General features: G+C 34.9%; 1 long non-coding RNA gene across 2 annotated transcripts; it reads right to left on the bottom strand.

Moving 5' to 3' along the window:
• Window positions 1-1,160: 1,160 nt before the first annotated feature.
• LOC120607225 (uncharacterized) lies at window positions 1,161-13,805 on the bottom strand. 2 transcript variants are annotated; one of them, XR_005654106.1, is made up of 3 exons: window positions 13,689-13,805; window positions 3,963-4,090; window positions 1,161-1,908 (listed from the first exon to the last, which is right to left on the bottom strand). It is a non-coding gene; the product is annotated as an uncharacterized LOC120607225 (long non-coding RNA). The 2 variants fall into 2 exon arrangements; XR_005654105.1 differs by having other exon boundaries at window positions 13,712-13,805.
• Window positions 13,806-18,536: the final 4,731 nt, after the last annotated feature.

Raw genomic sequence — 18,536 nt, 5'->3', positions numbered from 1 at the left:
AATAGAAAAAAACCATTACTCAAAATGTAATGTACATTCATTGGCAAAGAAAATACGTTTTGCTGAATAACGTAAAAATTTAAAGGAAAAAGTAATGAGAAGACATTTCATTGAGATGCATATCAAAACTACTCTTGCACACAGATCAATGGGACAGAGTAGAGAGCCAAAAAATAAACCCATGCATATGTAGCCATGAATATAGAATGGAGAAAAGACAGTCTCACCAATAAATGATACTGAGAACCTGATGGCCACACAAAAAAAAACTGGACGCTTTATCTTACATCATACATAAAAATTAATTTAAAATGGATTAAAGATGTGGATGTAAGACTTGAAACCATAAAACTCCTAGAAGGAAGGCAGTAAACTTTTTGACATTGGTCTCGGTAATGATTTTTTGGATTAAAGCAAAGATAACAAAACTAAAAATAAGTAAGTGAGATTTCATTAACTACAAGGCTTTGCACAGCAAATAAATTCATCAACAAAATGAAAAGGCAACCTATGGAATGAGAGAAAATATTTGCAAATCTTATATCTGATAAGGATTCATATCAAAAATATATAAAGAACTTAAATCAATAGCAAAACACAATCCAATTGAAAAATAGACTTTTTCTAAAGAAGACATACAAATGGCCAACAGATACATGAAAAAGTACTCAGCGTCATTAACCCTCAGAGAAATGCAAATCAAAATCACAAATGAGATATCACCTCACACCTGTTATAATGGCTATTATCAAAAAGACAAAAAAAAACAAGTGTTTGTGAAGATGTGGAAAAAAGGAAACTCTTGTGCACTGTTGGGAGGAATGTAAATTAGCGCAGCCACTATGGAAAACAGCAAGGAGTTTCCTCCAAGAATTAAAAATTGAGCTGCCATACAATTTATCAATTCCACTCCTGGGTATTTATCCAAAGGAAATAGATATTTACTCAAAAAGGTGTCCACACCCCCACGTTCATTGCAACATTATTTACAATAGCCAAGACATGGGAACAACTTAAATGTCCATTGATGGATGAATGGATGAAGAAATTGTGATATATATACACAATGGAATATTATTCAGCCATAAAAAAATAAAGAAATTCTGTCATTTACAACAACATGGATGAATTTTGAGGGCATTATGCTAAATGAAACATGTCAGACAGAGACTCATAGATACAGAGAACAGACTGGAGATTGCCAGAGATGGGGAGTGGTGGCTGGGCAAAATGAGTGTGGTCAAAAGGTACAAACTTCTAGTTATAAAATAAATAGTCCTGGCAATGTGACATACAGCATGCTGACTATACTTAATAATTCTGTATTTTAGATTTGAAAGTTGCTAATAGAGTAGATCTTAAAAGTTCTCATCACAAGAAAAAACTCATGACTATGTGTAATGATGAATGTTAAGTAAACTTATCGTAGTGATCATTTCACAATATACACATGTCGTATATCTGAAACTAATGTTATGCGACAATTATATCTCAATATAAAAATAAAATAAAATAAAACTACTCCTATAGACAGAATAATAGTCTCCCAACAATATCTATGTCCTAATCTTCAGAACTTTGAACATGTTACTTTACATGGAAAAGGGACCTTCTTAATGTGATTAAGTTAGGATCTTGAGATGGATTGTCCTGGATTACCCACATGTAATAATAAGAATCCTTGTAAAAGTTAGGCAAGAAGATCAAAAGCAGAAATACAAGATGTGACACCAGAAACAAGAGGATAGAGCGAGATAAGGAAGGAGTCACAAACCTAGGAATGTGAGTGGCATCTTAGAAGCTTAAAAGGGCAGGGAACAGATTCTGCCGTCAGAGATTCCAGAAGGTACTCGCTCTGCAAATATCTTGACTTTAGCATGGTGAAAAGGATTTTGGAGTTCTTCAGAACTGTAAAATAATGAATTTGTGATTCTTTAAGCTACTATGCTTGTGATAATTTGTTACAACAGCAATAGGAAGCTAATACAATCATAGTGATATATTATCACATACCATAGTGAGATTATCACACACGAAAATTAAGTAGTCTCACAGTACTTGTGTGGCCAAGAGTATAAAGCAATAGGAATTCTCACACACTAGTAACAGAAGTGCAAAATGATACAAACACTTTGGGAAACAATTTGCCATTAGTTAGTAAAGTGTAAGTCTCTGTACATCCTCCAACCCAACTGTTATCTTTCTATTCTAGAGAAAATTTTGCACAGGCACCCTAGAAATACATGTGGAATGAACTTTACAGAAGCACTTTTTGCAGTACTAAAATTACTGAAAACATCCCAAGTATCCACTGACAGTCAATTGAAGAGATGTAATGTTATAGATCCATAGAGTGGGTAACCATACAGCAGAGAATGTATGTGTGCTAGAGTTACATGCATAATTCTAGACACGTGCTCAAAATAGCTGGCTATAGAAGGACACATATGATAAGATTCCATTTATATAAAATTCAGAGTAGACAAAGCTAAATAAATAGTTAGAGATACATAACTATGTATTTAAAAAGATAAGGGAAAGCTAGGGAGTGGGTAACATAAGCCTCCAGGCGGTGGACCTGAGCAGGTAGACAAGGAGGGACTTCAAAGAGACAGACTGTTCGTGCACTTCCTAAGATGGGAGGCAAGTATTCTAGTTTTTAAATTATTCTTTACATTTACATTTATGTTATATGCATTCTTTTGTGTACATGATATATTTCAAAATACAAAAGGGCTGTTCTCTGATATTTTTGGATTATTTTTTATGTTCTCAACTAAGTTCTCGCATATCTCTTGTTAGGTTTGTTCCTATATACTTTTTGGGGGAAGTTGCTGTTATAAATGGTAGTTTTTTTTAATTGTATTTGTTGCCGATCTGTTAAAATGCAACTGACTTTTTTGTATATCGTTTTTCCATCTGAGGACATGATTAGACTCACTTATACTAATAATTTGTCTGTAGATTATTTGGATATTTTTATGTAATCATGTCACCTGCTAATAATGCCAGTTTGTTCCTTTCCTTCTATCTTTTAACTTTAGAATTTTTCCTTTTTTAATTGGAATTAATGAAATTATGTAAGTTTCAAGTGTACAATTCAATAATACATCACTTGTATATTGCAGTGTGTTCACTTCCCAAAGTTAAATTTCCTTCTGTCATCATATATTTGCATGTTTTATTGGCTTATTACAATGAATAAAAGTTTCAGAGCAGTGTTTAATTTACATAGTGATAGTAGCTGTCCTCAACTTTTTTCTGATTTCAAAATCTCATTTTTGAAATCACTGTTCACCAGGTTTTAAAATTCCTCTTTTACTCTATTTTGTAAAAAGTTTGTAATCTGAATGATTGCTGAATATGATCAATGCTTTTTTCCAAACCTGCTGAGTTGACAATATAATTTTTCTCCTTTAATCACTAAATATAGCAAATTACATTTATAAACTAGTCAGATTTGGTAATATTCTCTATAGCATCTATGCTTATATCTCATTTTCATTCCAACTAATGAAAAATTTTATGTAAAGATCTATGTAGATATATAATGTGTATGTATAGATCTCTCTATATAAAACAGATAAAATCAGTCTCCAAGAGAAAAATTAAATCGATGTGATGTGTCTTTACAGATTTATCTTGTGTCTTCCACAAAGATACAGGATCTAAGATTCTATAAAATTCCATCTACTTCACTACCTAGAAAACTATTGCTATGGTTACAACAAAAGTAGATTAGATTTGAAAAATACCTGATGATGTCATTAGAAATGCCAACTAAGTGTTGAATCCTCATCCTTCACTTATAAGCAAGGCCTTTCCAGGACTGCAGGAAGTCCCTCTCAAGGTTTAGGGTTACAATTTTGTATTAGATATTTTGATGAGTAAGGAAAATGAAACGTGCCATTTTTTCTCTTGATTCCTACACTGTATATAATGGCAATGGGATTTGCACTTACCCATCTGTCAGCTGCGTACATCACTTGTACTCATATCAGTTGTCTTCTTGCTTCTTTCCCAAATGCATCGCCAGGAAGAATAGCTTATTATTCCTTCACCTGAATTTGTACTGTGTGGTTATTAGAAACTGAAAAAGAAGAAAATCGATAGAAATAAGGGAAAAGAAAACCTCTCACATTTTCATATGAGAAAACTCACCTTCAAAGCAATGGAAGGATTTACCCAAATGCATTAGTAGTAGGCAAGAGCAGACACAGAGTTTTTGTCAGAGCTGGGACTTCCAGTCCAAGGCTCTGTCAAGCCATGGATGTGACTGAGGATTTAGCTATGCCCAATGGGAAGGTCCTAGATAGCCCGCTCTTAGAACATAAATTTCATTCCTCCTGACAGGTCAGATATCAGACATCATTATCTATTCAGTTGAAATCAAAATGGAGTATATTGAAAGGACTCAATATATTTACCAAACTTTGCTCCAGCAAAGTGTCACCAGTCTTGGGTTGACAAAAAGGCTTTTATTAAAGCATAAATAAAAAGTGGACAGATGGCAGTGAAGTTTTCCTGAGAGTTTTCAAAAGACCATATTCTTCAGAAGAACAAGAATTTCCCTTGGAGCAAAGCAATAAGTTACTAGATTCTAGAGAGAATAAATAAAATGATCTGATGTTCATTTTTCATTCTCAGTAAAATATTGATGGAGCAGTACTGTCTAAATCTATCTGGCAAACTGCATAGTGTGCCTTAAATTAACAATCTTTAAAAAAATGTCATTTTTCAAAATGTTCCAGAATAATAGGTATAGAAAAAAACTATTGAATTCAGGTTTATATGTTTGATAATAAAACCATCAATATTGTATTTAAAGAAATTTTTGTTTGTTACAAAATCTAGGAAAATTCAGTCAGTGAACCTTCTGACTGTACTACATATGTACGGAATAATTATGTTTTTCTTTCCATTTAATTTCAAAAAGATCATTTTTATCAATAGTTTTATAAACCATAATTAAACATTTAAAATATTTTATTTTTAGCATTTGTAAGCATGTGCTTTGCCAGTTTAAATCCCACGGTCATAGGAGAATAACTCAAAACTAACATACATTTATTCACTGAATATGTAAAGAATTTTCTTTTGGGATTATAGTAGGTAAAATGTTTTTATGTGCAGGGACAATATTTTTTTTTACTACAGTGGTATAAAAACACTGGAGAAAGCACTTTGTGTTTTTTTTTCATGTACAATGTTCCCTTCAGAGCTAACCTTTAGTTTAAAATGTTCTTATTACTTACAGAGGACACAGAAAAGGCAGCCAGACATAGCTTTCAATAAGTAATTAAGGGTTCTGTTCTCTTTCAATTTCTTGTACTTTCCCAATTATGCTAACACAAAGCACACGAAAACAGTTAAAAAGAATATCCATCTTAGTTTAATAAAACATTTGAATTACTTTTTCAAGCTTTATCTGGATTCACTTTTTAAATAATATTTTTATTTTAGAACAGTTTTGGATTTAAGGAAAAATTGTAAAGATATTACAGAGTTTTCTCCTTTTCCATACTGTACTCTTTAGAAAGAAGTCATACTATGTGCAGCTCACATTTCGGGAGTAGAAAGTTATGGTCTGCCTCCTTGACAGCAAAGCATCTACATATACTATTTTGAATTTTTCTGCATAAGAAATTTGTTTATTCTTCCCCATCTACTTATTTACTCTTTTATTTGTACGAATATGGGCTCATGAATATTTATTCTAAATGTTGGGTTATAATCCAATATTACTTTATTTATTTTGTTGTTCAAATTGTTCCAGCTTTGACTTATTGTAGCTCTTTCATTTGGCTCATGTCCCTTTGACATATCTTTATCATTATGTGTTTATGGATTTTTTTATTTTGTTTTGTTTTTTACCACTCTCTTACTTTCTGGCACTATAAGAGGCTCCAGGATCATTTTGCTTATGTCCTGCCTCAGTCCTAAAATCTGCCGTTTCTCTACACAGTCCTAATACTTTTTATTAAGAATGATATTAGGAACCAAGATCTGAACACTAGAGCTTATTGCTACTGGGATATCATTTCCTTTAGGGCCCCTCAGCTAAAAGAGCAAGGGAATATATGTGTATTATATTTATGTATACTAATATATATATGTGTGTGTGTATATATATATATACACATACATATATTAACCTGTATATATATATAATATACATATACTAACCTGTTTATATATATAATACATATATATACCTGTATTTTATATATATATTATATGTATATTATACATATTATATATATTATACATATTATATATAATATACATATTATATATATTATACATATATATTATATATATACCTGTATTTATATATATATATATATATATATATATATATATATATATATGTACAGGTTAGTATATGTATATTATATATGTATAATATATATATGCAGGTTAGTATATGTATATTATATATATTATATGTATACAGGCATATATGTAATATATATATGTATTATATATATATATTATTGCTTACATGTAACCATCTACATCTATGGGACCATCTTTATCTATATTAACTAAACATGAGTTCATACTGATATCTCCAACTCTTATCCATTATACTATGGATCATGCTAGCCTCCCCTTTTTATATACAGTAAACTCCCACTTCAACAGTGAGAGAACTATCCATCATCCATTAATTTAATTGCTTGATTCCAATACATGTGTGTAGGAATGTCAAAGTGTTATCCCATAACCCAGGCGAAACACCTTTATCAACTGGAGTGCAGAGCTTACATACAGTTCCATTCGCCTGAGTCTTACAGACCACTCATTTCTGAAGTTACTTAGGTCAGCACCTGCCTCCCTTAGACCCCCAACTGGCTTTATTTATTTATTTATTTTTAATTAATTAATTAATTTTTTATGGTGACACTGATTGGTTAACGAAATCCAATGTTTCAGCTATACATTTTAACAGTAAGATATATATATATACTTTTTTTTTTTTTTTACATTGTGTGTTCACCTCCCATAGTTAGATTTCTTTCTTCAAAGAGAAAGGAGGCAAGAAATAATCAGCTGGTAAAATTTGACACTTTGGTGTTTCCACTTACAAATTAGAAACTGAAGCAGGAATGAAGAACTCATCATGCAGATCACAGTTCTAATGTTTTACGTAAAAATAAAGAAAATCCTTTAAAACAAGAATTAGGTAGGCTCTTTAAGAATTTTTTTTTTTTTTTCCGAAGAGAAATTTAGAACGCAGCAGTTCAGGATATCGATTTTATTTAAGCTTAACTACTCAGCTGTCACTTTGTGTCAACAGGCCAGCCACCTACATAAACAAAAGCCAAGCATAGGGAAAGAGATAAGAAAGGATCCTTATCATGGAAGCATTTTTGCAAGACTCCTTTAGACTGCCCAGGATAAAGAACACAACTGTGCAATTTATCTTTTAAAATCAGTATCATCTCATATTCAAATATGTTCTTTGAACATGCTTTAGTTAAGTAATAAGATTGTGAAATAATAACTTAAAACCTCCTTAAATTACCAAACTTTATGAAACAAAACTTCAAAAAATATTTTCTTTGTAAATTCAGTTCTCAAACTAACCTAAATATTGGAGCACATTGACTGGAAATGATGGTTCTTATTGCTAAAACATAACGATAGATAACGGTGGACTAATTCTTATCTCTTTAATTACTCAGCACCTGCCTCAGGCTCTGTAGCATTTACTTTAAATTGTTTTTTCTTCAAATTAATTTTCCTTTTTTTTTTTAGTTCTATGACATCCAATGACCTGACAGCCTATTTTGAACAAAGATGGATTCATTAGTCATTTACGTAGCTAAATGTCTTTATCATGATTATGAAGGAGTGAATATACTAACCATATTAATTTATGTAATGTATATATATTTTTCTAGTTCAAAGTAGAATACTGACCAATAACAATAACAAAGTTTAATTTCTAAAAGAAATCATGCTTTCTTCACTGAAAGCTATGTGATCAAGATAAAATTTGGTAGCCATCTTGGAGCAGTTCTTTTGGAATCTCAGTAAGATGTTAAACCTGTTTTCTTTATTTGAAATTAAATTTGAAAATGCTGGAATTGATACTCAAAAAAATCTTCTGCCTTCTTCTCTCTTTCATCTTCAAGTAAAATTAACCACTTTTCTGCATTTAATACCAAACAGTTGGCTGAACTTTTTCACTGAATTGATCTATTTCCGTTGAAATATCGATGACTACCTTTGTTATATAGAGGCATAATGATTGCTTGAAAAATGAGTAATCTCATCCTTGTTTATAATTTTACTTTGTGAGACAGCAAATAAATCTTTAAATATGTCTCGTGTGCTAAAGTCTTGCTGTTGGCTGGGTGCTGCTGAAATCCCAGGGACGGAAAGGATTCTGAAAACACAGCATGCTCGGGAAGCGGGCTGTAGGTGACCAGCAATGCCTGTCACTAGTAGCAAAAGTACTGTGTGTTTACCTTTTCTAGCTTATAATATTGACTTTGTGATGGGATTAACTTCATATTCATATTTAGGAATCAAATTAATAAAATCAGTGTTACTTCAGCTGATAAGCATTTGTGATTTTTTGCTTTACACAGAACTGATTCCATTTTCGCATCTGGCCATATCAATTTTTCCTACTCCTGAAAACCAAAGACAATAAAATATATTACACAAAGCCACTTAAGATATAATTTTTCTAAGTATTCTTTTTCTAAATCCACATTACTGGATTATAATCCATGGGGGCAGGAATAACTCCTACTCCCCTTTTAAATTCCTGCAATGCCATCACTCAAGATTTAAAATGACGACTCTATCACATAAACCTAGTTTCCCATCTTATAAGAGAGTCCAAAGTCCTGACTATGACCTCCCAGTCCTCAGATGATCTGGCTCCTGACCTTTCTCCCACTCTCCTCTCCCTCACTTCGATCCAGCCATATGGACCTCCATGCAGAGCTTCTGAGAGGGTAAGCCCAATTCTGCTCAAAGGTCTGTGAATTTACTGATTCTTCTGACTGCACCTCCTTGTGCCTAGTCATCTACATGGCCCAACCTTTCAATTGCTACAGGCGGATCTGCTCAAAAGTCAGCCCCTCAGGGAGGAATATCCTAAAACGGTGGCCCCAGTCTCCTATTCTCTCCCTGCTTTATTTTCTTCTAAGACTTATCACTATCTCACATGATATTACCTACATTTTATCTTTCTACCACTGGAAGGTTAACTCCATAGGGTGAGAAGTGTATCATTTTTATTTACTGCTAGAGTCTCAACACCGAGAACACTAGATGACACATGGTAGATGCTCAATAAATGGATTAATTGCTAAATAAAACCCTGTTAGGAAGAGCTTCTTCTAAAGCCCAAACCCAAAACCACAATCTCTGCCTAGACCCCAGAGGCCTAACTGTCAGGAAAAGAGTAAAATCCCCATCATTGAAAACCTGGGTTGAGTGGTTTCTATTTAAATGGTTTTTTGTTTGTTCGTTTGTTTTTTTGGCGCTAAATCTCTCTCTCTCCCTCTCTCTCTCTCTCTCACACATACACACACACACACTATTTATATATTTAATCTATATAAAGCAGGTTAAAAAGAAGTCACGTGGGCCTAGTCAAGGATGGAAGAGACTAGAACACTGCTTCCTCACCAAAAGTGACCACTAGGTGCTTCTCCACGACCTGCAGTTCCCAGAATGTCCACTGGCCTCTCCCGGCTGCTTCCTGCTGGGCCTGAGCATCTGTGCATTACGTTCTGGACACAACCTGCTTTTTACCACAGCAATTTGGGTAGTTTACACTTTCTTTTATTTACTTATTTTTTGGTGGCATTAATTAACAAAATCCAGTAAGTTTCAGATGTACGATTTAACAGTAAGGCATATATATATTGCACTGTATGTTCCCCTCCCATTATTAGATTTCTTTCACTTTCTTATTCTTGAGCCTTGAATCACAGAGTAGCTGACCTGAATCATATTGTTAGATTCTGTAGGGAAACCGCAGACAACGTTACATCGAGCATCTCAGATGCAGAATGTTGAATATTACCCTTTTCTCCAGCAGGCATACTAAAGTGTGTGTGCCTCTTAATAAAGTAACTATTTTTACTAAAAATTTTATATGTTCTAAATTTATTTGCACTTGAGACAGGAATTCTTTCTATTTAATAAGGTCTCAGGATGCACTTGATAGAGAGCACTTATAGCAGCAATATTTAAATATTCATGAAAATATTACCATGCTGTTTGCTAGTTTTTCAACTGAAAATAAACCATTGATAATCTACTTTCACCTTCTGAGAGCACATCAAACAGGGAGTCTGCAAAGTTAGAGTATGTGTATGTTTAATCGAGAGCTCAAGAAAACCACTGTGACAACAAATGTCCAGCAGTAAAAAATGTACAGGTCTAAATGGACTAAAATTATACTGGTTTCAGAAGTTAAAACCTGAGTAAATAACATAAGTAAATGGAGCATGTGAGATGGAGGGAATGTAAGTAAGTACGAGAAGGAAGTAATATCTTTCCTACCTAAAATTTTTTCACTTTATATAACTTCACATGCCTATCATCCAAGCCTTCCAGTTAATTTTAAAATAACATTTTATTTTAATCCTCAATTTTCAGATGAAATAACGAAGGAAGAGAAGTTAAGTATTCTCCATTCTCCAAAATTTTCCCAGCTCCTTTCTCCCATTGATGACATAGAAATAGGCAAATCTTTTGATTATACCGCTTCAGCTCTGTCCTTTACTAATAAACTAATGGCTTTTCAGTCTTTCATGTGGAAAATCATCTAATAAGGAAAGTCTACTATAGGCCGGGTCATCAGATTCTGTTGTCTTCACGACACTCTTTGGCTCTGTGTGGCACTTCCGCTCAGGAGATTTCCCACGCCTGTAACGCTGCCCCTGAGATAGAGCTGGCGTGTTCTACAAATGCATTAGTTCTCTCTCACCATGTAGGCAGCGTCCACTTTGGGAACAGGTGATATAGTTAACAAGTTCATATGTTAAAGCAATAATTTGGATCTGGAACATATTTTCATGGAAACAGTGTCACATAAGGTAGTTAAGTTTTAAGGCAAGACCACAAAGACTACATAATCCATAACAAACCAAAATGAAGCTACCAACGTACAGTTTCAATGAGGCTGGAGCCTATTTTCAACTTTGAATCTGCAGAAAATGTACTCTGAAACACAAATGGGACCCTCAGGAATGTGTGTTTCTGAGGAGGTGCCACGGGGGAACAGGAACTAGGGGAGGCAGGCCAAATATTTCACGCGAAAGTAGCTTACAACTTTTTTTACCACTTCATAAAGGAAGGCAGCTAAGCCAATCAGACTCCAAATGATTTAAGAAACCAACAGCGGTTATTTTTGATGGGTAGAAAGACCACTGTTGGGACTCACCTGCCAGACTTTGTATTTGGGTTTTTTTTGCAGGTAATGTGATTGTATATTGTAAACAAGTTGAGATCTTTTGTAAATGAGGCAGGCCCTGCCAGCAGGTTCTGCAGATGGTTGTCAAGGCAAGGGGTGTATTTCAAGGGGCCCAGCTTCCCAGAAGTACTTTTGCATCAACGTGCTTCCTTCTCTGGCATAGCAGTCCCACCTTAGACTGAAATAAAAGGGTAAGACTTTCCTGCCCTCTTCTGTCTTAAAACACCAAAAAACAATAAAGAGGAAGAGAACCAAAATAGTACATGCCACCATTGATGAAATACGTAAACTGCTGTAGAAATCTCCCATAGCCGTATGTGACACTATGGAGCAGCAAGGGAGGTAGGGATGAGGCGGTGAGAGTGATCTTCCATCTCTGCATCATGCTGTGGGGCGCCCTGGCAGCTGCCACTCTTGGTCACACAAAGAGAAGGAAACACTGAAGTCCCTTACGCATAAATCATACTGGGCTTCGCAGAGAGCTGGGAAGTTTTCCTGCCGACTTGTCTAGGAAGAGCACATCTCTTCAGAGATGATAACAAAATAGGAGGCTGACTTCAGATGTCTCCACAGAAGCTGAAAGTACTAGAAGACAGTGGCACCTCACACCATTGGGGAGAGAGTGGGACCCAGAAAGCATATACTACTCAAAGACAGCATCCCACAAACCCAAATCGAAAGAATCCTACAAAATAATAGATCACTGCTCTTCAAAAATATTAAGATTATGAGAAACTGTCACGGATTGGAGGAGACTATGGAGATATGGAGTTATTATGATGTGAGATCCCGATAGGCTCTTAGAACAGAAAAAAAAAAAGAATATTTGTTTTAAAAAATGGTGAAGTTCAAATAAGGTCTACAATTACAGTATTGTGCCAAAGCTAATTTTCTGTTTTGCTAATTGTGCTATCGTCTTGTAAAATGTTTACATAGAGAAATTTAATGTTACTTTTGCAACTTTTCTGTAAGTCAAAAATGAGTTCAAAATAAAAAGTTTAAAAAGTAAGGCTGCAGAAAATTATGTTTAAACTTGAAGAATACAGTTCTCGTGAGCTCTTCTTGAATAAACATTAGAAGATGGATTTGAGCCAATGAGTAAATGAGGGAAAATCGTGACAAAGGAGAGTTAGCACTTGAGCACTAGGTCCCTTAAACAGAACATTGAAATTAAACCATCCTATAGAGCAAACAAAAAATGAGTATTCTTTTAGTAATAAAGTGCAAAGATGTACAAATATAAATATAACCATTAAAATGTGGAGATAGTGTTCAAAGATGAGAAGCAATGCAAATACAATGATATAGTTATGTATTAAAGTAGGGTTTCAAAAGATATTTAAAACTTATTAATTAACCAAAGTATGAATACTTTAAAAATAAAAAAATAAATGCTCCAAAAACCAATGATAATGACATAATCAAAACAGGGGCAGAAAAGGCAAAGTGAAAATATATTAATATCATCATTGCTTACAGTGGGCAATAACTAGATGTTTTCCAATAGAGGATTGAGTATATTATAAAAGCTATTTTTAATGCTACCAATAAAAAATTTGAAATCAGATTTTTTAAATTATAATATTGAACATAAGCAAATTAAGGGGAAATTTTTTAAACATTAAAAGAAATCACAACATAATAAGATTATATTAATTGCAGCATTGTTTTATAATAGCAAAAGACTGGAAACAATCTAAATGTCAGTGGGGGACTAGTTAAATCAATTTTGATAAATAGAATAAAACGTAGTTATTAAAAAGGATAAGGCAGCAGCTCTATGTAGTGATATTGAATGATCTCCAAGGTATATTAAGAAAAAGAAAGTTCAGTACAGTTTGTGTAACAAAGAAAACAATTCCTGGTTGCATGAATATTTGTGTTTGTGTGCTTATATCTTGAAAGGATATACACAAACTTACAGGCTTTCCTCTAGAGGAAGAGGTAAATTGTAAGACTTTTATTTCACTCTAGATAAACTTTTGTATCTTATAAATTTTGCATTATATAAATCCATAATCTATTAAAAATAGATGATAGATGATGGATGGATGGATAGGTAGGTAGGTAGGTAAATAGATGATAGATTGATGATAGATAGATGATAGATAGATAGATAGATAGATAGATAGATAGATAGATAGATAGATGGATAGATAGATAGAAAGAAAGATAGATAATAAAAAAACTAGTTACTAGAAACAATGTTTAGAATAAAACACAAGGGAATGCTGACCTCAGTGTCTCTATATTACTCACAAAACTGTCAGTGGTGGAGGCTTCTGTGGTTAGTATCTCTGGTTCCTGGAGAGGCACGTGGTTTACTTGCTGAGTGAGAGTGTGCACAGGAGGACTTCTGCCCACAACCAAACTTCTGTCAAGCATCAAGGAAAGTGTTTCAGCAAACAGAAGGGGGCGCCCTGGTCTTCTTATGTCCCTTCCTGGGGCTGAGGATTTTATGACCAAGAATTGGAGTAAAGAGCAACAAGGAATCAAAGATACCGTTCAGGGTCCTGGTTTAGGAAAGAAGGTTGAATGTCACTCCATTTCCAAGATAAGAAACACAAGTAGTGCTTTTCCTGATGGCATTGCAGGGGAGATGGGAGAGGGGGAGAGATCATTACTGGGAACAAGATTATTTCTTTTTGCAGTAGGTTAGGTTGAAAGTACAGTAGCTATGTCTGTGCCTGGAGCACAGACATCTGAATGTAGATGCTCATTGATCAGTGGGACTTAGTAGTTAATATTTCAGAAGTGAGATTTGGCCAGGAGACATAGTTCCTATAGACATCAGTGTATGACTTAATTTCAGCCTTGAAGGATAAAATTGATAACAAAATATGTAGACAGATAGAAAGAGGCAGATAGAAGAAAGAAAAATCAAAAGAACCTTGAATGTAAGGCTGGGTGCAGGAGGAAAAGCTATGGAAGAAATTAAGAAGGGGAAGCCAGAGAGATCACAGAATTCACAGCATCCAAGGGAATTTGCAAGATCTCAATTTAAAACCTTACCTCAGCTGAAGGAAATGAATTATTTCAAACTTCAGTCTCCTCCAAACCTCTTGTCTTACCTTAAGCGAACCCTCCCTCTGCAACACCCACACGCAGAGTCAGCAAGGGTTATGACGTTAAGAAAATGTATTATAAATCCCACAGTCAAGGAAAAGAGTAGGGGGCAGGGTTAACAAGGGCTGCACCACTGCAGAAACACCTTTGAAGGTCACAGACAAAGGCCTCAAAAATACTGAGAGTTTTATTAGATTATAGGATGCTCTCTTTCCCCTACACCTTACCACTTACACCAGAGGGCTTCAGCAAAACAGAGAATCATGCTGAAAGAGCCACCAGACACAGACTCTCTGAGGAAGAGTACTTAGATAATAAGCCCAGGAACAAGGACACTAGAGGAATTTGATAACTCTGGTCACTAGAGCTACAATAAATATTGACGTAGTCCCACATCCAATCAGATTAATATAAACCCTCACACTAAAATCCTATTTATCTCAGTTCTAATTCCCCAACACAACATACTTGAATTTCAGCAAAAAAAAATTGCAAGACATGGCAAAAGGCAGGAAAAAGAAAACATACACAAAATCTGAAGAGAAAAAAGCAATCGTTGCAACCCAATGCAGATGTGACACAGACATTGTAATTCTCAGATAAGGAATTTAAAGTAACAATGATTAATATGTTAATGGCACCGATGAAAAAGGTAGGTAGATAGCACATGAGAACAGATGGTTAAAGCAATGTAATATAAGCAGAGAGATAAAACAAGGTAAGAAAAAATCAAAACACCATTATAAAAATGAAGAATGCCTTAGATGAGCTCATCTGTTGGCTGGACATGGCTGAGGGATGAATCAGTGAACATCAAGATAAGTCAATTAGAAACTTTTCGAAATGCGAAGAGAAAAAAAATGAGGAAAATATAAAACAAGAACATAATATCCAAGAACTGTGACTAATATCACAAGGTATAAAATATACATAATTAGCATGCCTGAAGGAGAAGAAAGAGAGAAAGGAATGGAAGAAATAATTGGAGTAATAATGTTTCAGAACATTTCAAAATTAATGACAGACATCAAACCGCAGATACAGATCCAGGAAGCCAGAGAACATGGAACAGAATAAGTACCAAGAAAGACTCCACTTAGGTATGTCATATCCAAAAGAATTCCCCCCAGCAGTCACCTGCTAAATAGGTAGGTGGTGAGAACCAAGCAGTCTGGAAATACTTCTTGTAGGCACTTCCAACAATGTTTGAAACCTCACTTCCTCCCTCACTGTTACCTTCTATATCAAGTTGCTCACAAAATGCTACTCATTCTCTTAGAAATGTCTCTCAGATCCAGCATCTTCTTAATCTTCCTATTATACTCACTGAGTCTAGGGCCTCATCATCTGTTACTTGGAACTATCACAACGATTTCTTTGTCTGTCACCAGTTTCTTCCTTAAACATGTAGGCTGGAGTTATACCCAAAAAATTCAGCTGGCTTTTTGATACCTCCAAACTGAAACCCAGAATTCTTCTGCAAATCTGGCTATAGATTCATTTCCACCACCCATCCCCACGCACCCAAACTAAACTCGGTACTTTTCATTCTGGGCCTTAGCACACACTATTCCCTACTTCTGGATCACACCTCACCCCATTCTTCATCTGTCAACTCGTATACATCTCTTAATATCTCTTAATATTACACTCTCAGTAAAGTTTTCCCATATCCCCATTGTTAAACTAGTTGCTGTGTGATACTGTACCTTAGTGGATTTTTATTGATGCTTGTTGAAGCAGTCATCACCTTTATGACAATTTGTTTGTTGACATGTTGGTCTGTAATCCTAGAATGAGAGCTCCACAATGGCAGAGGCATTGGTACATAATAGTCACTTAATAAATGTGTTGAAATGAAATAAAATGATGAGGTAATTTTTGGAAAGGTATTGACAATAAAGGATATTCATGATGAAAGTTAAGGAAAATTTTCTGAATGAAAAGAAAACCAATTGAGAGAAACATATGGTCTTTTGACTTAACAATCAGTTTGGAAACAAGAAGCTATTTTTGCACTACCCAGGAAGTCAGGCAGTCATGGCATTTTATACTTCACTTTTATGAGAAAAAGCAGGTGCCTAATATGCAATCTCATATCAGAAATTTCTTCAGTAAAGCAAACTCAAGCAACTTTCCTGATAGTGATATTCCCTGTTCCCCATTGTCTTAGTCTGTTCAGGTTGCTATAACAAAACACCACAGACTAGGTGGCTTATAGACAGAAGAAACTTATTTTTCACAGTTTCTGGTGAAGGCCCTCTTCCTGGTTTATAGTTATGTCTTTATGCGGTGGAAGGGGCAAGAGCTTTCTGTAAGGTCTCTTTTATAAAAACACTAATCCCATTCATTAAGGCTCCACCCTCATGACTTAATCACCTCCCAAATGCCCCACATCCTACTATCATCACCTTTAGGAGTTAAGATTTCAGCATATGAATTTTGGGAGAACACAAACATTCAGACCACAGCACCCATGATTTGTCCTCACTATTCACCTTTTCATTACAGAAAAAGCTCCATGTACCAGGCAAAGCCCAATATTCAAACTTTTGATAGCCATGAATTCTCAGAAAACTTTGTTATTAAGTATTAAAATGATACATTTTTAAGAATATTCCCATCAAAAACAATTTTTTTAAACTTGAAATTTCAAAAACTTTGAAATTTTAGCAACTGAGGTTAATTCCTATTTTTAATGTTATTATCTATTTCTTTTTGTTTTGGCCCAAACTCAGGAGGAAAACCCAATAATAATCTCTGAACATTCTCTGGACCAGTTCCAAAAAGACCTGGACACTTCAAGCTTGGACTTTTCTAGGCTTCCCTAAAGCTCATCCACAGTGCCAATCACTACCAGTGTAGCCACCCAGACCCGAGGCCATGGATGAGGCTGGGTAGGAAAAGAAATGGCCTCAGCAGCTAGATCAGGTCTTAGTCAAGAGTGAGGCAGTTGTCTCAGGAAGACATCCTAGATGGTGTTACAGATACTCATGCGATCTGTGGATAAAAGTATATTTCAGTATCACTGATTTTCTTTGTAATTCTGTAAATTTTATTTTGTGATTTAAAAATATCATCTTGAGGAAAGAACCATGACATGAAAAAGGCTGTAAATTCTTGCAACGTTTCTTTACCAAAGGACCACATTTAAAAGAGATATTAATCCCTTGAAATAGATGCAAATTTTATGATATATGCATTTTTCTGAGAAGACCCAGGGTTGTCAGTAGCAACAAAACAGGATCTAGAGAGCGAAACAGTTCTTGGATGAGATTTGTTCATTTTAACAGGTTTTCGGGCCACTTCTTTAGACTCCACCAAATCTTTTCCTACCCAGTTTCTAAAAACAAGCATGATTTCTTTTCATTTCTTCTAGGTTCAATGAAAGAGTGACCACATGCTAACTAATCATGGCTTTTATTTAAATCCACTAAGCCCAGACTAGAACTTAAATTCTCAACTCAGTGCTTCAAGTAGCCCTATCTATGTGATGTTCCTGTCTTGGGGTCAAAACAAGTCATTTGATTAAGCCATTTTATTCTTTACCAATAATCCTTCTACAAATGCTATGTCATCTTATTTTTACGGTGGTCCTGTGCAGTAAGAATTTAGGAGGGGTAGAATCCAGCAATGGTGTGATTTCAGGCAAGTCCCAGCCTCAGTGTAATTTGGCAGGAGATCTCTGCAAAGGTAATGGGCTTTTATACTCTTCCCTGACCTGCACCCTGTGTCCCCATCATTGGTCACTGGCAGTCAGCTGCCCCTGGGCAATGGGGATTGGGAATGTACACTCCTAGGCATTTGGGGCTGTCTGGTATGGGACAAATTGGGCCCAGGAGCCAATAACAGTTCTACGAAGACAGTCACAGTTGCCAGTTATTAGAAGCAAAAATACACAGAAGCTAGGGGATGGGTGCAAAGATATGATCAAAGGGATTCCAAAGGGGTGGTGTGGAATATTTGAAAGTATCTGCTACAAAGAGACTACATGATTTTCCCAGGCAGATCTGAAATT

Source organism: Pteropus medius, unplaced genomic scaffold (genome assembly GCF_902729225.1).
Source record: "Pteropus medius unplaced genomic scaffold, Ma_sr-lr_union100, whole genome shotgun sequence".
Lineage (NCBI taxonomy): Eukaryota > Metazoa > Chordata > Mammalia > Chiroptera > Pteropodidae > Pteropus > Pteropus medius.
The sequence above is the reverse complement of the archived record's forward strand: the minus strand, read 5'-3'. Positions and strand labels throughout refer to the sequence as shown.